Source organism: Astatotilapia calliptera, chromosome 12, assembly GCF_964374335.1.
Source record: "Astatotilapia calliptera chromosome 12, fAstCal68.1, whole genome shotgun sequence".
Classification (NCBI taxonomy): domain Eukaryota; kingdom Metazoa; phylum Chordata; class Actinopteri; order Cichliformes; family Cichlidae; genus Astatotilapia; species Astatotilapia calliptera.
Window position 1 is genome coordinate 24,606,966 of NC_137433.1, and position 22,593 is coordinate 24,629,558.

General features: G+C 37.9%; 1 protein-coding gene across 2 annotated transcripts in view; it reads left to right on the forward strand.

Annotated features, from left to right (window-relative positions):
• Positions 1–22,593, forward strand: part of grid2 (glutamate receptor, ionotropic, delta 2) — a 548,182-nt gene that overhangs the window by 148,482 nt on the left and 377,107 nt on the right. The gene's annotated exons all lie outside the window — the stretch shown is intronic.

A 22,593-nucleotide genomic window follows, 5' to 3' on the forward strand; every position in this document is an offset into this window, starting at 1 on the left:
CGACTAAGCTTAAGAGGAAGGAAAACCCACAGTAGCCCGAGTCTGTAAGGAAAGAAGAAACAAGCAGATGAGATGTTCCAGACATCACCAGCATCACAAACTACACATCTGAATGTAAATTTTATTTGTATTTACTGTATAATGCGTTACTAAAGGCACTAGAGTATTTTATTGTCATAGCTTTTTATATTTAATATACAGTAAAAGTTATCCAGTGGTTTTCTAAAGATTTTTTTGTTTTGTATACTTCCTTCCTCCTGTAGAGGCAGATTCATTTTTTTTGTTTTATAGTTTTCGGGTTACACAGTTTATCCCTCTATAATTAAATGGAATTCAATTAAATTCCCGAGAATTCCAAAAGAAAGCGGAATTCTGATGAACATTCTACACATTAAAATTCAGCTCAAAAACTATTTAAAAGTTCTACTTATAAGCTGGTTTTAAGATCACAAATAGCCCTTTTCAAACTTTAAGATCTGCGCATTCAAATTTTCATCTCTTTCTCCTTTTCTTACCTCGCTCCTCACTCAACTCCACCTCATCCAGGTTACTTATTGTTAGCAGATTCAGCATGCAGCCGTTGCCTGTCTCCAGTAGCTTGCTCTAACAACAACAGCTGATTAAAAGCTAACGTTATGCAGCTAAAGTTAGGCTTGACTGACAGAAAAGTTCAAGATCACTGTCATTGGTCAGAAGTAAGCTTCATTGACCCATCGACCCGAATCGGACTCCTTTCACAAAGCTTTACAGCCTCCTCAAGAGTAAAGAGACATGGACGTTTCACACCTGGCATTTTGACAGCTGAGGTAAACGGTGGACGGACAGCCTACATTTACTACACTGGCCAGAGTATTTGAGGTGACCTGGGAGTAAAAATGTGAAAAATTGAAAAATATTTAAGTTAAACACATCAGGGTTTTTTTTTCTAATTTCCTATTTATTGCTCAAATTTATGCAAAGACAGTAGAAGAAACTTGCCAGCCATTCATGGCCATTATGGGTGAAATGCAGAGCGGCCAGAGAGAATTAAAGAACGCTGGAGACAAGGTATTGAAATATGTACATCACTGGCTTTGTAACCTGAAATTATGCAGGAGCTGAGGCAGATACTGGAGTGTTCTATAAGAGCAATTGTACGTTTTGACAGATCATTTTTCTCTATACCGCTACACTTTGACTGACCAGCACACATACACAGACACACACACATGTTGAAAATTACCATATGAAAGCAGAAAATGCATTTCCTGTTTTCCCTCGGAACATTTGGGTGTTTTTACAGCTGCGTTTGACTGTTCATTAACAAAAATGCACACACACTAGACTTTTAGTCCCCTTGTTAAAGGCAGAACTGGTCAACAAGTGAAACTATATGCTTAGCAGGTCTTGCACTTGTATTAGCTGAAGTACATCTGGACATACTGTAGTCATAAATGCAGGCACACACACACACACACACACACATACACATACATACACATACATATATATATTTGTAGCTCAGATATTTCTGTTTTGGGACAAATTCATTTTTCTTGCCAATTCCGGTCTGAACAAAAGATAGAAATAGAGAAAACTAATAACACCCCAGAGGTTTTAATGGACCAAGGGGTGATTATGAACCATTATTTAATTAAGCCACAGCAATTACTTAGTTTTAAGGGTTTCTTCTGTGATTTTTGTTCAAAGCTTTCAAACAACTTGCTCAATATTCTCCTGGTTTGATTGTCAATCTATTTCTGGTCTCTGCACTTGAAAAAGGAGCATAAAACAAAAGGATTACAGTTTACTACACACAGATGTATGGTCTTTGACTCTTCAGTGTGCGCGTGTTTGTTTGTGTGTAACTGGCATCCTGTCTTTTTCCATCACTGTTTAAATCAGTTAAACCATTCCATGTTGTCTCTATTTCTATTAATTATCAGAAATATTAAGCAGTGTATTGTGATATTTGTTAGCGGGGTAGGAATTTAGTCTTTATTTGGGGATTTGGTTAATTCTTATTTTGATTTAATATTCAATATATTCTGTACATCTCACTTCAGGCGCCTGACATTCTTTTCGCTCACAGCAGGGATCGTTGCGCTTCAGTTCCCCTCATTGTTGCTAACTTTTCATACCCCTTTAGCAACTTTTTTTTTTAAATATCTCCCTCTATCTAAATCTGTTGAGAGCAATAAGCAGCAGCACCCTTGAATGAGGATGTTTACACATGCGCAGTGTTCTTGCGGTTTAGAGACTGTTGCAGAAAAGAATAAAATTAAATTAAAAAGACAGCCAGTTGCTTCTTTCTCTCTGAGTGAGGATTTTAAATTTAAATATAGCCAACAGTCAACCAACACAGCACACTGGCTGTCTTCAGCTAATATGCATAGTGATTTACTACCCCCTGTAATAACTGCACAGTGTAATTAAAACCTCATAATGAATATAGGTGGAACACATTTTGAGTACTGAAAGCAATCCTGTGTGAAACAGCCGTAGAACAGCCTGCTCATATTTAGCATGTTCAAAGCCTCTTATTATTATCAGTCAAAAGTCAGTGAGAGCGCTTTTTGTGACACATGCAGCAAAGTCCAAACAGGCCAGTGGATTAGAAGTCATTATCACAGATGGTTTTCAAAATATTAAACATTTTATTATCGATGTGATCTAATGATGTGGTCTGCTGAAGTCACCCTTCAATTATAAAACATACAATGTGATAAGTTAATAGGCTACCTTATGTACTGGCACTATATATCTAACAGTGTATTATTGGTCCTGTTAGTTAATTTAATAAGCATCAAATTACACTAAATGTCTCTATGAGATTAATGGCTCTTCCTTGGGGGACACCATGGTAAAACAGTTGGTTTTAAGAGGGTTTTATGTAAATTTACTAAATATACTAAATACAGATTTCTATATATGATTCATGTTTCCCTCTTCTCCTCAACATCTATTTGGTGCTGTGAATGCTTGGCTGCTCTGTTTAATAATCGCAGGAAGAGTTGCGAAAGGATCACTGTTTGCATCTGTCGTGAGACCTTAGTGGGTTTTGTCTTTGCATTGTTTGTAAGAGAGAAACATAAACTTGCAAGTGGGAGAGACTGTGATTATTTGGCTACGGGAGAAACTCTGTTTAACTGGACCTAACTGAGATGATATATGTACTGCTTTGACATGTGTGGTTGTGTTAACCACACATCAAAAAGACCACTCTAATAGGCTGACAGATATGAGTTGCCATCTTGTGTCACATGTTGAAGTAATTATAACCCACCAGATGAAATGCAGCAGTGTCACATTTGTCCTGCTGAGAAAGGACATTCAGTGTCTTCAGTCACCCGAGACCTTGCTTTGTAGTTTGCTGTGTGCTCTTACATCATGGTAAGGAGGAGATCCAAGCTCCCTACCATTACAAACAGCATATGTGATCTATGTGATTTGGCAGTTTACATTCATGTGAATGTTTTCTCAGTGCAGCATCTCTCAGACTAATAAGACGTAGTCTTATGGTGAGGCTAGACTGAAGAGTTTGCTCCCTGCACTGGAAAACAGGGAAAAAAATTACTTTAGAGAATTACTTCGCTCAAAGGGGTTTTTTTTTCCACTAGAGAGAACAGGAACCTTTTATGCAAGCAGGATTCTCTTTGCTCCTGTAGTGTTCATTAAAACAGTACATTAACCAGCAGTAACAACTGGTACTTTACCTTTGATTCTATGAACCTGACTTGTTTTTACCAGGAAGTGTCCAAATTTCTCCTGTATAAAGGGTGACAGCTATAATGGTGAGGCAGACTGTGCAATTAAGTGCTGTTTTGTGTCTTGCTGTCTTGTGGTCAAATGAAACATAATGATTTTTTTCTCTAATTTACCGCAAGTGCCCAATTATTTTTCCATATAACGGTTTTAATGCAGCTTTTGAGATAAGAACTGAAGATGCGCCACATTTATATAGTCATTTATATATTATGGAAACATGAAAGGAAAATTCAACACCTGCCTATTAGTGAAGTTAAACACTTATACCAGCACTTTGAGCGCACTTCTCTTTGTAAAACATACAATGCTGGAACTTCATGTATCCGGATCAAAGTTATTCATCGTCTTACACCATCCTTCCCCTTCGGCGTCTTTCCATAGTCACTTGATTCATACCCATCACCCTGAGTGTGCCATAAAATGCTAAAAGGAAAAAAAAAAACAGAGGTCAAAGAGCAGCTAACACTGAGTGTACAATGACCACATACATATCTAACCACAGAGTCAGCCTTGAGGACACTAAGTCCCATGTCACCTCTAGCAAACCAAAGCATTTATCTCTTGGACAGCCACACGGGGCTGTCCTTTTTATGGATTTTTCTGCAATCTAATACCCCATAAGAGCATGAAGATTCTTGTGAACCACGGGCACAAAGCTCACCCAAGAATCGATTAAAAATCCTTTGTCTTTAATGAGGAATACTAATAGGTAATGTGCATATTTTTTAAGCTTATGCTGTTTTTTAGCTTATCTTAAATGGTCTAATGTGACCTTGTTTGTTTGCAGACCACCATGCAATCATTAACCTCATTATGTACAACAATGTACAGTGAATGGAGGTTAGGCCTGTCCTTGAATTGGGATTTTTTTCCTCTTAAGTTGCATCTGATTTTAAATTCAGTACAGCTCATGATTTTTTTTTTATTAGTCTACTATCAAATGCATTTGCCTGAATAATGAGGCAGGTCACATATCGGTATTTCTGTTCGAGTAAGGCTCTTATAAGCTTTCTTCACCTTAAACAACATGGAAACACATGGACATAAGCAAATAACACAAGCCAAAGATCAGCACCTTTGAAAGTTATTCGAAAGTTCCAAGTCCTGCTGTCTTTTACGGAAGCGTAGAGCTTCCACCCAGGCAAAAGAAAAATACAAGTGTATCACGTTATAACGTGAAAGGTTTATTGTTCTAACGAGATACTTTTCCTGTTTGTACAATATACTTTTCACGTTTGAACAACATAATATCACGTTATTACAATATACATAATTATCACGTTCGTACAATATAATATTTATATTGTACGAACGTGATAATTATGTATATTGTAATAACGTGATATTATGTTGTTCAAACGTGAAAAGTATATTGTACAAACAGGAAAAGTATTTTGTTAGAACAATAAACCTTTCACGTTATAACGTGATACACTTGTATTTTTCTTTTGCCTGGGTGGCAGCTCTACGCTTCCGTAGTCTTTTCTCAAGCCTGGATCATTTGTTGGTTACCTACAGGGAGTGCAGAATTATTAGGCAAGTTGTATTTTTGAGGAATAATTTTATTATTGAACAACAACCATGTTCTCAATGAACCCAAAAAACTCATTAATATCAAAGCTGAATGTTTTTGGAAGTAGTTTTTAGTTTGTTTTTAGTTTTAGCTATTTTAGGGGGATATCTGTGTGTGCAGGTGACTATTACTGTGCATAATTATTAGGCAACTTAACAAAAAACAAATATATACCCATTTCAATTATTTATTTTTACCAGTGAAACCAATATAACATCTCCACATTCACAAATATACATTTCTGACATTCAAAAACAAAACAAAAACAAATCAGCGACCAATATAGCCACCTTTCTTTGCAAGGACACTCAAAAGCCTGCCATCCATGGATTCTGTCAGTGTTTTGATCTGTTCACCATCAACATTGCGTGCAGCAGCAACCACAGCCTCCCAGACACTGTTCAGAGAGGTGTACTGTTTTCCCTCCTTGTAAATCTCACATTTGATGATGGACCACAGGTTCTCAATGGGGTTCAGATCAGGTGAACAAGGAGGCCATGTCATTAGTTTTTCTTCTTTTATACCCTTTCTTGCCAGCCACGCTGTGGAGTACTTGGACGCGTGTGATGGAGCATTGTCCTGCATGAAAATCATGTTTTTCTTGAAGGATGCAGACTTCTTCCTGTACCACTGCTTGAAGAAGGTGTCTTCCAGAAACTGGCAGTAGGACTGGGAGTTGAGCTTGACTCCATCCTCAACCCGAAAAGGCCCCACAAGCTCATCTTTGATGATACCAGCCCAAACCAGTACTCCACCTCCACCTTGCTGGCGTCTGAGTCGGACTGGAGCTCTCTGCCCTTTACCAATCCAGCCACGAGCCCATCCATCTGGCCCATCAAGACTCACTCTCATTTCATCAGTCCATAAAACCTTAGAAAAATCAGTCTTGAGATATTTCTTGGCCCAGTCTTGACGTTTCAGCTTGTGTGTCTTGTTCAGTGGTGGTCGTCTTTCAGCCTTTCTTACCTTGGCCATGTCTCTGAGTATTGCACACCTTGTGCTTTTGGGCTCTCCAGTGATGTTGCAGCTCTGAAATATGGCCAAACTGGTGGCAAGTGGCATCTTGGCAGCTGCACGCTTGACTTTTCTCGGTTCATGGGCAGTTATTTTGTGCCTTGGTTTTTCCACACGCTTCTTGCGACCCTGTTGACTATTTTGAATGAAACGCTTGATTGTTCGATGATCACGCTTCAGAAGCTTTGCAATTTTGAGACTGCTGCATCCCTCTGCAAGATATCTCACTATTTTTGACTTTTCTGAGCCTGTCAAGTCCTTCTTTTGACCCATTTTGCCAAAGGAAAGGACGTTGCCTAATAATTATGCACACCTGATATAGGGTGTTGATGTCATTAGACCACACCCCTTCTCATTACAGAGTTGCACATCACCTAATATGCTTAATTGGTAGTAGGCTTTCGAGCCTATACAGCTTGGAGTAAGACAACATGCATGAAGAGGATGATGTGGACAAAATACTCATTTGCCTAATAATTCTGCACTCCCTGTATACTACTGGGACGAATTCTGCAGTGATGGGTGGGAGGCAGCGAGAGCCACTCTCATAGCATTCCTTTTTTATGGGGCAACGAACATGAAAACATAAAGTTTGGATGGTTGTTATTTTGGTTACTTTCAGGTTGCAACACAGATAATTGGTCCCACAAGACTTTAAAGGCACGACCTAAAGGAAAACAATCACAAGTATCGTTCGAGCTCAGGTTTCAGCGTCTCTTGTCAGTTAATCATGGGTCCATAAGTCCAATGTGAGAGTCTTTCGGAGGAAGATGCAATACTTTTTAATTGAAAGGTAATAGCTGAATCATCCGGAAAGGTAGGATAACAGATAACTTGTACTTTTCATAATAGTCTTTAGCCTGTTTGTACACAGCCTTGAATTGATTATTAAAGTCTGATTTCTGGGAACCTGGATCCTGCATTAGTCATTTTGTCTCTTAATCGGATTCTGTTCTGAGGTTTGTGTGTCTGTAAAAAACAAAACAGAAAAATGTGTAGTTACTGATGATAATCTGTTTAGGCTGCAGACAGAACTCTCTTCTTTCAAACACTCTTTAAACTTTTTCCCTGCTTGTAGATAACAGAAGAGACTCTGAATCATCGCTCTCTGCTTTTTTTCACCATTATATCTGTTTATCACACTGTTGACATGATGCCTGCCAATTTGGTACAAAAAATATTTTTTTGATTCAATAAAAAAAAAAAAGAATTAAGACGCTGTGTAGGAAGTAGCTCACTAAGCTCCAACTCTAAAGTAGGCACTTGATCGTGCAAGTGCTTGTGTTATTTTTATAGTCAAAGCATCAAAATACCAGTTGCATGCATGAATCAGTACAAAAATATTTGTGATGACTCTTCCCACTCATATGTCTATGAGCATTAAATAGCTGAACAGATTGTACTGTTTAGAGACTTCACTGCTTCACTGTAAGAAGTCTCCAACACATGTTTACCAGTGGTGTTGTTTAGCCACTTGAAGAGGTAAGAAGAAAGAAATATGTTGACATTTTTTCCTCACAATGAATCTAAAGTCTTTATCTGTTGTAGGTACATGTTTTTCATGCATTAATAAGGGAATACACACCTTCTATTCAGCAACCTCAATGCAATATTAATGTATTTTTAGTTAGAATATATAACCCGTTTCACTTTACACATAATATCTGGTAATATCTGCACAGAATACTTGCACATTTTTGACTGGTTTTACTTGCTTGGATGGGCCATTAAGACACTGAACAAGTTGGTGAAAGCCGTGCCTGAAGAAAAGTTTATTGTAACAAAATTTAATATTTTAAATTGAGAGAAGTGAGTGAAGAAAAAAAACTTGGGCAATGAAAAGCAAAATGGCCTTTCAGTCCATTTCATATACAGCCTGTGAATACCTTCCTCTCCCTCTAACTGTGCCTAATTTTTTTCAGCTGCTTTTTAAAAACTGGTAACATGAAAATAGAGATGGTGAAAGAGAGACCTCGGTTTATTGGTAGTTTCAATCTCTCTATTTTTGCTTTCTCTGTTTTCCTGTCTTGTCTTTTTTCACTCCATTTATGACAGGTCCCTTAGTGTCCTTCAGTCATGACTTATGGTTAAAAGGCAATTACTCAGTTAGACTGAAGGAGTCTGAATCAATACACACACACACACACACACACACACACACACACACACACACACACACACACACACACACACACATAGATAGAGCGAGAGAGTGAGAGAGACTGCCTTTATAGATCCCCTGGGAAAACAAAATGTTATTAAACACAGTTTTTCTCTAACTTTTGTACTTCTTGCTTAGACTAAGCTGCTGCTCGTCCTGTATGTGTGTGTGTTTGATGTGTACGAAGAAAATCCTGAGTTAGTCTTGTGATCGGAGATTTTTGGCCTTCTTGTCTTCGCTGTGTAGAGAGACACACAGTGGCACATAGATGCAGTAGTCACACTTTTAATTTAATCATCTTTTGGTGGCTTTTTGGTTGTTTGAATACAAAGTGTGTGTGTGTGTGTGTGTGTGTGTGTGTGTGTGTGTGTGTGTGTGTGTGTGTGTGTGTGTGTGTGTGTGTGTGTGTGTGTGTGCGTGTGTGTGTGTGTGTGTGTGTACGTGTGCTACATCTGCACTCTGCCTGTGGTTCTTCTCCTTTGTTTCCAAACCATGGAATATCCTGACTAGAAGGTCTCTTCGATTCGCTGTAAAATGATTTGGCACATAGAATAGATTGCAACAAAAATGTATATATTGATGTGGATCTTTGTGATAGATAATATTTAAATAGCCACACATACCTGTTTAAGTGATATAACTTGTAAAAATAAACAAAAATGTCCTATTCATTATTATCTTTCACAAAAGTATGTTGGTCATTGGTATTAATAATTAAACACATATTTTAGAGGAAGAAGTATAGTAATTGGAGCAACGCCAGCAGCATTAAGGAATACTTCATAGTTACAGTGGTTAATAAGGGGCTGTTGATTTGGATGGCTGGCTTTAGCACTCTCTAATGTGGAAGCTTGGAGAGTGAACCAGAACTACAGCCCAGTGCACATGTCACCATTTTACAGTTTAATGTAAAAGATGGTTAGTAAATTTGATTAAAGAAATAGCCGTGTAATTTCTACAAAGTAGTAAAAATTAATGAGGCACTAAGTTCTTGCTTATATACTATTATGAGCGAAGGGAAAAAAGGAATTGGCTTCATTTGAAGTAATACCACTCATTGTTAAAGACCCCTCCACATTTAGTGAAGCAATACAAAAATGTTCCTGTTTGAAAGAAGTTACTTGAGTTCAGATAGTGTTGTCAGTAAATCAAAAGTCTTTTTCCAAGGATTAAAACAGAATTAATGCAGAGTCTCTTCTGCCCTTGAACCGATTTGGTGTGTTTTTATTGAGTCTTGGTAATATTTAACACTGCAACAGCTTGGACTGGACTCCTGTCAGTTTTGTTGTTATGCATTATTCATCAAATTCAGTTACTGGCTATTGTGAGCCTGGAAACATTTCTAAAACTATGTTTTCACTTGATCATTGTGGGTTATTCAGTTTAGACTGAAGGGCAAGAATGCCAATATTAGTTGAAAAATAACTTTTTTTGTTTTTATTCTGTGAAAAAAAAGGGTTTGGGATGTTTTCTGAAGCAAATGTAGAGATGAGGAGGCGCTCACTGCAGCTAATTATTTGTTGTTTTAAAAATATTATTGTGTATACTTACAGTATATTCATATTTTTATTATCATGTAATATGCCCATTTAACATTTGTCAAATCAGCTAATTAACTTTTATTGGTTGAGATTACGGCAGCACGGTGGCACAGTGGTTAGCACTGTTGCTGCACAGCAAGAAGGTCCTGAGTTCAATTCCAACATCAGGCCGGGGTCTTTCTGTGTGGAGTTTGCATGTTCTCCCCGTGTTTGCGTGGGTTCCCTCCGGGTACTCCGGCTTCCTCCCACCATCCAAAGACATGCAGCTTGTGGGGATAGGTTAATCGGAAAATCCAAATTGCCATTAGGTGTGAATGTGCAAGTGAATGTGAGTGTGAATGGTTGTCTGTCCCTGTGTGTTGGCCCTGCGACAGACTGGCGACCTGTCCAGGGTGTACCCCGCCTCTCGCCCTATGACAGCTGGGATAGGCTCCAGCGCCCCCCGCGACCCTGAAAAAGGATAAGCGGAAGCGAATGGATGGATGGATGGATGGTTGAGATTACATTGCAGTTATTTTAAGTCATCGTGAGCTTCAGGTTGACAGAAAATAGATAATGGTCACTACTCTTATTTCCATATCAAGGAAATAGCAACACTTTATCATATGCATGCAAGAATTACCTTGTTGCCTTGGTGACATGGCTGTCAATGAGCCTTTTTCTGTGTTCTAAAAATCTTACATTGGGTAAGAAAGATTTTGATGACGAGTCCATTAAAGCATCTATACCATACTATCTTAAATTCTAAATCCTCTAATGATAGACTTTGATTAGTTCACGAGAACTCATTACTTGTAAAGACGAAAATAACTTGGAAACGCACAGATGCTCACACAAACTATGTTCATCCTTTTTATTTCAAAGAGTTGATTAAGTAGGGATTATTATGCTGTGCAGTTACCATAGCAACTCAGATTGGGGTCAACTAGGTCAATCTGTAGGAACAATATTTATACTTTCCTGCTAAAAACTCCATCTGCAAGTGCTATAGAATTATGTAACATTCTGATTTCTTCCTGATATAGATTTTACACTTACCTTGCACTATTTTTAGGTACTCCTTGCTGGTACTGGTTTTGAACTGCATCAACTTTTCAGTGCATGGAATCGACAAAGCGATTGAAACATTCGTGACAGCATTATGATTATATGATACCATCGTACACTTTGGGCAGATTTACTGGCTACTGTTCCAGCACTTTCCAAAAGTGCTCTACTGGATTAAGATGTGATGATTGTGGAGGCCATTTGAGTACAGTGAACTCATTGTCATGTTCAAGAAGCCATTTTTAGATGATTTGAGATTTCTGACAGTGTTAGAAGGGATGGACATAAAGGCAGGCAGTGGTTAGCTAACAGGAATGGCAGCCAGGGTGATCTTTTGCTGCTTAGTTCATCTGAGTTTAAGTTTAACATTGTAATATTTGACACTATTATGCAGATATGCAGAAAATTTAGGGTGCTATTCTGCATACTTGGATTGTACTGAGTGGCTATTTGAGTTATAAGCAACCATTCATAGTCAAATCATCTTCCCCATTCTTATGCTTGGTTTGAACTTCTGTCTTATGACCTTAACCATGTGCCTAAATGCCTAAAGATTGGCAACAGGCAGTTGAACAGATATACCTAAAAAGTGGCAAGTGAGTCTATATGGTTGTTTGAATATTGAATGTACTCTTGATAAATGTAGAACCATTATGGTTTATACTGTATTTGTCACAGAGAAGCGAATAATGTGTTGAATTGATTATGTTTTTTATACATTACCACTGAGTCACAAATTTTGATGTCTTTAGCTCTACAGTTTTCATGATACAAATAATTTGCATAATTTGGCATAGGCCTTTTTTGTTTGTTGCTCAAATTTCTACCAGTGCTTAAAAAGAAAGATTGAAAGTATTTAAAATCGCATATATGTTTGTGTGCAGTTTCCGTTACCCAACAGCTATGCGTTGATGAAACAGATGAGGATTCACTTACTTGTTATGCATCCTTCATAAATGTATGTCTAATTACATTTCCCATGACAAAGGAGATAAAGGGAAGCCAGTATCTCTTTCTACCTCTGTGTCTTGGTCCTGCCATGCATATGTGTGTATTGGCTCTATAGCTCCTCTGAGCACAAGGATTAGCTCCGGGTGTGAGAACCAGTTGCCCAGCATGATTACTGGAGTGTAAGCTATACTTTCATAGCCACAGAGATTGTTACCATGTTCAGAAAGGGGAAACGGTGACAGATGAAGTAGGAATAGTCCTCCAAGTTTCTAAATATCGACTTTTACATCGCTCCAGAGAAGTCAAGTGAAGTGAAGTGGAAGAAAAGTTGAGACGACAACTCTAAACACCATAACAAACAACTATAAGAACACAAAGGAAGGATAACTGGTTGCCACTAGACTCACACCAGCTATAGCTCTTGCAACCCTATATGCAGTTTCTGTCATTTTGGCGAGATTTCCCTTGCAAACAATTGGATGTTTTCATTGTATTTGATCAAATCTTGCATGAATGAGAAATACTAAATTGGTTAGGGCTAAACATTTCAAGTTATGCATCCATAATAAGGCATATTGTTTAAAAAGAAAATGTCCATAAATGTAACAATAAGACAGACAGCCACGGCTTGAATTAGACGTGGCTTTCACTGAGGACTATGAATTGGTAAAAAGTGAGCAAAAGACTTCGAATGGCATAACCATGGCAGATAAAGCAGAATTTCGGATTACATGCAGTACCACTTACAGTGAAGGATGTGTATGGATTAGTCTAATTCTGTGTTGTAGAGATCTTTCCAACAGGGGATTTGTCAATCAGACCTTAGGAACGCAAATACATTGCTGTTTGTAAATGGGGTGTTAATATCAAGTAGCAGTGACACAGATTTTTAGGCAGCTTCTGTGACTAAGTAGTGTTCAGTACATAGAGTTGAATTTTAAAAGCAGTGTCTTAACTGAAGAAATATTTAAACTGGTTATTGTTGGTCTGTTTCTTTTCTATGGTTCTGTGGGTATTTGGTTATTGTTTGCTCAGAATAGCATACCCATTATAACATACTGAAAATGTTTTTCAGGTCAATCCGCAGGAAGTTGTGGTTTTTATGATGAATTTTCTAGCCGATAACAGAGCCGGACGTAGGAACAAATAGATACAAAATAAGTATCACTTATGGCTCCTGTATAAGAAAATTGTATTTGGTTAAACTAAAAATGTAGTTGGGGTTTGTTAAGAGATATATTCTAAAACACTTCTTCAGCAGAGAATCAGAGAAGAGAAACACACAGATTTTCTTGCTAGCAAGGGCAGCCTCCAGAACTGACACTTCAAGAGTTAGGCTCAGAGACTCGGCCCTGAGGACTGCCCTGGTCTTTATTTATATGCTTCAGTGAGCGTTTGTTCCATACATTGAAATGTGGAGGTGTACATGTGTGTGTGTGTGTCAGAGTGTGACCCCATAAATGACTTCCCTACACCTGCTGGTCTCGAAGTCCAGCAGTTCATCAAACCAAAAGGCACTTAGACTAAAACAGATATAGCTACGTTAATCCTACCGTAAAACAATAAGACAAGGTACGACCTCTCCCATACTCCTAGGATGTGGGGGTGAACGCCAGAACACCCTGGGATGTTACAGACCTCCTAGGATGAGACATTCTTTCAATATGCCACCAACTGTATACTTCTAAACACAAATGATTACATTCAGTATTCTACCATATGCAAACTTATATCATTAAAAGATTATACTGACTACTAAATACAATTTTCCATTGACAGGGTTACAGCCACATGTGCACCAGCCACTGACATTTGTTTCTCTGCTGACCTTTATTATAACTGTGTTATTATTACTTTATTATTGTTTGAAGGACTGAAACATAATTCTACCAGTGGCCCTCTCAGTAAATGTGAGAGGGCCAATGGCATTTACAGAGAGTACAGGTTGGCTTATTACTTTCTGAGGCTTTTTAATATCATCGGTCATTGGCTATATGTTTGTGCTCACAAGACAGTGGTCAAGTTGAATACACGTATAAGTTTAATATCCAGTATTCACTTGGATCCTAACAGGAAAATGGGAAATGGCTGTAGTGTTTTATTGAAACGTGCAATCATACATTGAAATCCAGTACATAAAGCAGTTTTTACAATTCTAATGAGCTTGAAAGTCATTAGGTGGTAAGAATGCTTTCATTCTTCAACACAGTGTGAACTCTCTTAGTCAAGCTTTCTTCTAATTTCTTTAAGCGGTCTTCAGGAATTGTTCTCTAGACTTCTTACAGGACATTCAAAGCTCTTCTTGGATGTCAGTGGCCTTTTGCTCCATTCTGTCAAGATGATCTCATAGTGCTCCACTAATGATGAAGTCCAGGCTCTGGTGACAGTGGTAGTGTCCCATTTTCTGTTGCTCTATCCACACGTTTGTGATTATTGTCATACTCAAAAATAAAACCACTGCCAATCATAAGCTTTTTAAATGGTGGAATAATATTTTAAAGTCTATTTCTGTGTTCATAATTCCATCTGTTTTGACGAGATCATCACCATTTGCTGAAATGTGTACCAACTGGTAGCAAAATATAACGAAATGAGGGGTGGCTCAAGACCTTTACACAGTATTGCATTAGATATGATACAATACTTGCTCAAATTAAGGACAACTAAGGGGAAAACTAGGGAACACATGGAGGTAGACATCTGGAGGGAAAACTGATGAGAAATCAAAATCAACACAGGAGGAGATTGGCATTTTCACTGGGGACTGATTGAAGACACAGGTGGAAACATTCAGATTCAATCTAACAAGTAAGAATAGAAAACAAGTGGAACAAAATAACCAAACCAAAGCAAATAAAGTTAGAACAGGAAGTATTTATTACCGAGACACATATAGTGAAAAGAGAGGCACACTTGGCCCCTTTCTAATGTCTTTCTTTATATAATCCTTCCCTCGCATACTCTCTTCACATCCTAACCCCTCCTACCAGAAAAGGCAAGGAAGAAACATGAGGAGTTGCAGTAAAAGGACATTTGACACAATGAGAAATGTCGCCTCTGAGCTGTCGTTTTAAAGTGATGTCGAATAAATACGGTGTGTGGCACAGCTGCATCATCTGTCCAGTGTTTTGTTACAGCCTGCTGCAGCTGTATTTTGTGCGCTTAGATGTTGTATTAGCATAACCACGTTTGTGACAACTTATATATTTAGGGGTTCTGTTAATTAAATTCACACTATAACACAATGTGACAGTAAAGGGCAGAACGTTTGACCATCTTAATAACTTAAACAACTCATAAATTTAAAAAAAATTCTTATTTGCAGAGTCCTTCTGCACTGTTGCTGTTTCATGAATGCATTTTCTTTTTGTGGTTTTAATGCATAATGTAAAACAACTGTGCAAATGTTCTCTCTAAAAACATCTGTTGCATGGTAGTTTTGCCTACTTGCATTATTTAATAAGTCGCTTTATATTTTTCAAGATATCAGAGCACGTTTTTCTAAACTGTGCTTTTTAAACTGTAATAATATGCTCAACTTAAATGGTAAATGGCCTGTATTTATATAGCGCTTTACTAGTCCCTAAGGACCCCAAAGCGCTTTACTCATTCACACATTCACATTGGTGATGGCAAGCTATATTGTAGCCACAGCCACCAGGACCTCTAACCACCACCAGTAGGCAACGGGTGAAGTGTCTTGCCCAAGGACACAACGACTGAGACGGTCCAAGCCGGGGCTCGAACCGGCAACCTTCCGATTACAAGGCGAACTCCCAACCCTTGAGCCACAATCGCCCTCAAGAGTGGGGCTCAAGGGTTAGCTGACATTTAGAGTCATTGAACATTGTGTAAAGAAAATATTTCATATACTTGATTTATATGACCTCTAATCTATTGTTTGATTCCTTATTATATATTTTTGCAAATATGGAATATTTGTAATAAAACAAACCAAACCAAAAATCACAGTCAAAAACTGTGTCAGTTACTATTAAGCAGCAAGTCGGCCGTTTAAGTGGTTGACCAACCAAAAAGTCTCCCATTCATGCTCTTAGACAGGCTGTCAGTCAGAGCTCTGTATGTTACAGCGAGTCAATGTGGGATCAAAAGGCTGGAGCCTTACACTGGGGGCCTAGTGTGACTTCTCCATGAGCAGACTAATGTGATTAGAGTAGACTGTGTGATATTTCAGTCATTTGGCACCAAGCAGGCAGATGGGAAACATGTCATGAATATGAAATGCTGCTTTAGAGGAGTGATGGATTGATCAGCTTTACATTTCAATGTGAAATCTGTTGCCCCATTTATGGCCCAACACCCCCTTTAACCCAGGACTCATCACTTCTGTGACTGCCAACTCTGAGAATCAAACGTGAAGCCAGAATTCACTTTTCTTATAGAAAAAGGATCTAAAAAGATCAACAGGTGCCAATTTTTATACAGCGTAGTTTCACCAAAGAATGACGAATATTTCGTTCTTGATGGTCGCTGAAATACCTGAAAGCGTGTTTTTTTTTTCTTTTGAACATTCCGTCAGTCATACTCACAACATTTTGAGAGTTACTTTGTACATCCCCAGTTTGTGTCAGTGAATATCCAATCCATTTTTGACCTGAATAACACCAAACAGCAGTATTCCCCAGTCAGCCAGAGAGTGAAAACACATAAAAAAGAATGAAGAGTTTGTATAACAGATTATATAACTGAGATAATATACTAATGTACTAATGCATACTCTGTATTGGAAGCACTTACAGTATTTGGATCATTTTACAAACACATACTTATCATCACATTATGTCACTGCATCACATAACATACTGTGACTTTACAGTAAATTCTTGTTCTAATACAAGTAATAAGAACATATTTCAGACTCAGGTGGCATTTCTCAGTTAAGACATGTGAGTTTATTATCGTGTTCCCTGCAGATTCACATTATTTCTGTTTTTAGGAAAATAAAAGACAAGGCACAACCTGTCACCAGTGAGCCTGCAAACCTGAGAAGCAATACATCGAGTTCAAGTTTGTTTAAGGTTTTTCTTTGCCATAATTGCTCTTCACTATAATCTTGAGAGATGTGTGTGTGTGCAGTGTAGAGATCCTTCTATAATTTGGGTAATATAGGAAGTGGACTCAATCATTTAACCCCTTCATTTATCAAAATCACACATGATTTCAATCAGTTAAACCTGTTTTCTTACGACTACTTTGAAGAGGGAAAAAAAGAGAGCGAGAGAGAATTTTCTATGTCCATTAGAAGAATGTCATCGTAAAGGCCAATAGTGTGTGAGACATTTGTCTGATTAGAATAGGGGAGCTGATTAAGCTTTGCCTTAAGTGTTGGTGGTTTAAGAGAAGAATGAAAGCACTCCAGGAAAGCACTCGAGAGTTTACAATGTTGTCCAGTTCTACTAACCACGGTCAAGGATTTGGCATGGTTTATTAAGCATTAAGCATGCTATTATTATCGCCAGCTATAATTAAATGGATATGTAAGTCTAAAAATGATGAATATACGTTTAAAGAAATTTAAAATTAATAATTAAATAACAGCACTGGACACAAACTGCAATTTCATGGGTGTGAGTACTGTATATGATGCTATATTCTCTACCCCGTCAGGCTGATTTTGTAGGTTTTTGTGGCTGTAATATCACAATACTGTGATATTTTAAAACAAATACATTGTACCCATTGTATATCTATTTTATGTTTTAATGTGAAAAGCAAAGACAAACAGGCCCACAGACATAAAACATAGGTACCTTTATTTACAGCATATGCTTAGAAATCATGCACCTTTTTAATTATATTTCAGTGGCATCACTTTAAAGGTAGTAAAGTAAAAATCTTAGTTATATATATTTTTTTCATATATTCTGATTATAAGTCAGCTGATTGAAATTTGGGCATAGTGTGTGTAGCACGCTTATGTATTCTCCTTCCGCATTCGATTTTGAAAGAGGAAATTGTTCATTTGAATGAAGCATTATTATCAGACTTTTATGAATATTCAATGTAGGAGGGCTCTCATGCACAGAAATTGACAGCAGCAATTACCACGGTGAATCATAAATTGTTGCTGGTGATAACAGGAAAATATTACTTAAGCTGAATATTAAGTAGATCAACAGGGGCTTGTCAAACATTATTGCTGGAAGACTGGACCGCAAGATTACTGGTTTCTATGGAGGTTTCTACTTTCCTTTATTGTCCTGCTTATTGTGAGTGATTCTTCTCTTTATCCATGTCCCTATGCCTCTCCTCTCTCCCCTTTTGTGTCAGATTATGAGGACTGACATGAAAGATCAGGTCCCTGAATAGTTGTTTAGGTCAGCCATGCCCTTTATGACCACACTCATAAATGTTTCTGGGCAGGAGAAAGCAGCTGGTTCTTAAAAGTATGAAATGTGGAAATGCTGTGTTGCAGTGATTTAATGGAAAGGCAATCAGGCAGGGGACTGGGAGAGAAGAGAGGCTGGAAGGGTGAGTGGGTTTGAGGACAATGATGTAGAGGTAGAGACACAATGAGATTGCACAGTTTAGAAGGAGACATTTTGTCTGACTGAGAGAGAAATGGAGAGGAAGAAGTGGAGGTCATTTTTTCTCCTGGGCACATCCATTTCGCAGTGTTTTCCTCGAGGCTCCCTCTGGACATTACCCCAATTATCCCTCCATTCGCCATTATATATGTGGCCTAAACCTTCTCTCACATGTGCCTGCCTACTGTAGCCTGTCTGTGCTCTTCCACCACTATTAGCTTTCCATGACAACCGAGGTAGACTTCTCAAGTGCTGCAGCCTGCAGATCTGCCACATTTATTGATATTGTATTAAAGCTGTTGTTAATGCCCCTTTCGAAAAAGCCAAACACAACAAGGCAGCCTCCTAGTCATTTCCTGTGGAGCTCTGTCAAAAGTCACTTTTGCAGAGCTGTTAACAGTCTGTTAATGGTTAACAGTGTAAAAATAAATAGGAATTTTAGAATGGAGGACTGTATTTATATCACATACAACAACGTTTCCAAGCTGAAATTAAGTGAAGGATATTACCATTAGAGGCATCCACTTGCACCTTTAGGGGATCCATTAAAAGTTATTTTGGTGAGCATTTCACCACTTTATCTGTCAGTCACTACCGCCTTATTTGTAAAACAGGCACGCTAAAGTCCACTGTATTGATTGGGTCAGCCTTACAAGTGAATTTTGATCATTCATTCCAAAACTTTCCATCTCCATCCATCCTTACACTCCATCTGATCATTAAAATAATTTCGAGAGACCACTGATGATAGAGATGTGATGCTTTGTATTTCTTGTGAATTTTTTAAAAGGTAGCTAAATGTTAGAAAGCAATTTGTATTTTAGGAAAAATAAATTCAGCTCACATTTATTTGTATAGGACAAATTCACCTTAAAGGGTTTTAAATTCTAAGGCATTATACATTAGACTGGGAGGTTGTGGGGGAACATGAAAAAAGAGAGATAAGAAGAAGAGAGAGTAGACAAAAGTCATGTCATGCACGTAAAACACAGCAGAAAATAAATAAAATCAAACACTCAGCAGTCCTGTTGCTCTATTTTCACCTGTATAGCAGGAGTGGGGCAGGCGGAGGTTTGCCCTGGTGCAGGTGTGTCGTAGCGGTCAGTGGAAGGATCTGGGAGTTTCACATTCCCGTGGCAGCGTACTGTATTATCCATATATTATCCATTGTTGATCGGCACACAGCTGTTGCCACGAACGTCACACTCGCCTACATCATTGTCATGAGACACTCTCGCAAAAAAAAAATCACAGTTTTAGTAACGCAGTAACGCAGCGTGCTTATGGAAACGTAACAGTAATCTAATTACCTTTTTTGCTATAGTAATCCCTTACTCTACTCGTTTCTTGAAAAAAGTCATCGGATTAACGTGTTACTGCCCATCTCTGTGCACTAGTTTTTAAGCATCACTCTTATTACATAATACGACATAGTACTGTGCTTCCTCACAGCAGTGCTAGAGTATAAAGTAATGCCATCCAGAGTAAGTATCTGGTCAGATGTTGGATTTTTGACAATTTTTTTAGCCAAATACAATGACCTCACTTATTGTCCAAGTATATAAGTGAAATATTCAAGTCATCCAGGTCTTTATGTCTTCAGGTTGTGCTTGTACTTTATTTGTATCATCTCACTTCATAGATACGTGTAACTGCACAGTTGCATAGCAATAGAAATTAATGTAGCGCCTTTATATATCCTTTTATTGGTTTTATTCCTTTTATATTCATATTTATTTTTGTTTGTCACTGTAATAAGTGCAACGAAGATATTGTGATTCTGATTTTTCTCTCAGTAACACTGAGTAAAGAAAACAATACGTAACATAAAATGTATTAGACCCATCACAGAACCTCGTGGAACACTGTGGATAACAGTTTATGAACAAATTGATATCGATCAGATGAATTTCCTTCAATGTAAATTGTGTACTCTAGTCTTTGTAGTTAAATGTTTTGTTCAGTAGTATTACACGCTGCATGGTGATGGAGGAAGAAGCACAGAGAGCACTCTCTGAGGCCATGAGATCCTTGGTGTCTTTTTTCACTGCTATGACGAACTCCTGTCTGAAATTCTAAATGAAACTCTTCAAATAAATTTTTCATTTGCAAACGATAGCTCATTTACAAGAACTCTTTCAAGATTTTTTTTTTAATTTATAATTTATAATTAAAAACATCTTAAGATTCTGATTCTGTTATACAAATCATGAAATGAATTTTTTTACACTGATGTGTGATTCAAAAGATAATCATTTTCCTTTGAAAAGTTTTTACAATAATCACTAATTAAAGGCACTCAAAAGTTAAGTTTGCATTATATCTAACAATTGAAGTTTATTCAATGTTTCTTTTAAATAGTAGCCGTAATAATATTCCACTACTGAGTGCTTGTGGGCTTTAAAAGCAATAAGACTGATGATTGGCATATGCTGAACCAATCAGAGATGACCCCAGTGATGTATTTATGGGAGATCAAATGCAATATTTGAGACAGCAGTTTTACTATTTTTCATTATTATGGAGGGTGTAGATAATCACTTAAGCTCATTGACCTTGTCCTTAGTAGAAAATGACTACACCACAACCATGCTGTAAAAAGCATTCTCAATCATCAAAAGCCTCCGTAATTTAGTAAGGTTGTGCTCCCTGTGGTATATTTTGCTACCAATGATTTTCTTATATGTATTTCTAGTAATCCAGGGAATATGCAGTTTAAAACGACAGGAAAGACAAATACCCTGTTCTCTTGTAGCACTGGTGTTCGACAAAATTCTACAAATCTTATCGTGGAAGGTGACCCAATTGAATTTGTGGAAATTACACACACTTCTCAGAAAAGAACAAAGGTGTTTCTTAAATGGCAATAATTGTCTTGCAACATCGAAAAATTAGGTTCACATTTAAAGAAAGATCTAAAGACAAACACATCACAATGAAGCCTGCTTTCTTTAAAATAACAGTCATTGAGTTTATTTGGCTATATTTCTTGATTATCCATACAGGGAGTGCAGAATTATTAGGCAAGTTGTATTTTTGAGGAATAATTTTATTATTGAACAACAACCATGTTCTCAATGAACCCAAAAAACTCATTAATATCAAAGCTGAATGTTTTTGGAAGTAGTTTTTAGTCTGTTTTTAGTTTTAGCTATTTTAGGGGGATATCTGTGTGTGCAGGTGACTATTACTGTGCATAATTATTAGGCAACTTAACAAAAAACAAATATATACCCATTTCAATTATTTATTTTTACCAGTGAAACCAATATAACATCTCCACATTCACAAATATACATTTCTGACATTCAAAAACAAAACAAAAACAAATCAGCGACCAATATAGCCACCTTTCTTTGCAAGGACACTCAAAAGCCTGCCATCCATGGATTCTGTCAGTGTTTTGATCTGTTCACCATCAACATTGCGTGCAGCAGCAACCACAGCCTCCCAGACACTGTTCAGAGAGGTGTACTGTTTTCCCTCCTTGTAAATCTCACATTTGATGATGGACCACAGGTTCTCAATGGGGTTCAGATCAGGTGAACAAGGTGGCCATGTCATTAGTTTTTCTTCTTTTATACCCTTTCTTGCCAGCCACGCTGTGGAGTACGTGGACGTGTGTGATGGAGCATTGTCCTGCATGAAAATCATGTTTTTCTTGAAGGATGCAGACTTCTTCCTGTACCACTGCTTGAAGAAGGTGTCTTCCAGAAACTGGCAGTAGGACTGGGAGTTGAGCTCGACTCCATCCTCAACCCGAAAAGGCCCCACAAGCTCATCTTTGATGATACCAGCCCAAACCAGTACTCCACCTCCACCTTGCTGGCATCTGAGTCGGACTGGAGCTCTCTGCCCTTTACCAATCCAGCCACGAGCCCATCCATCTGGCCCATCAAGACTCACTCTCATTTCATCAGTCCATAAAACCTTAGAAAAACCAGTCTTGAGATATTTCTTGGCCCAGTCTTGACGTTTCAGCTTGTGTGTCTTGTTCAGTGGTGGTCGTCT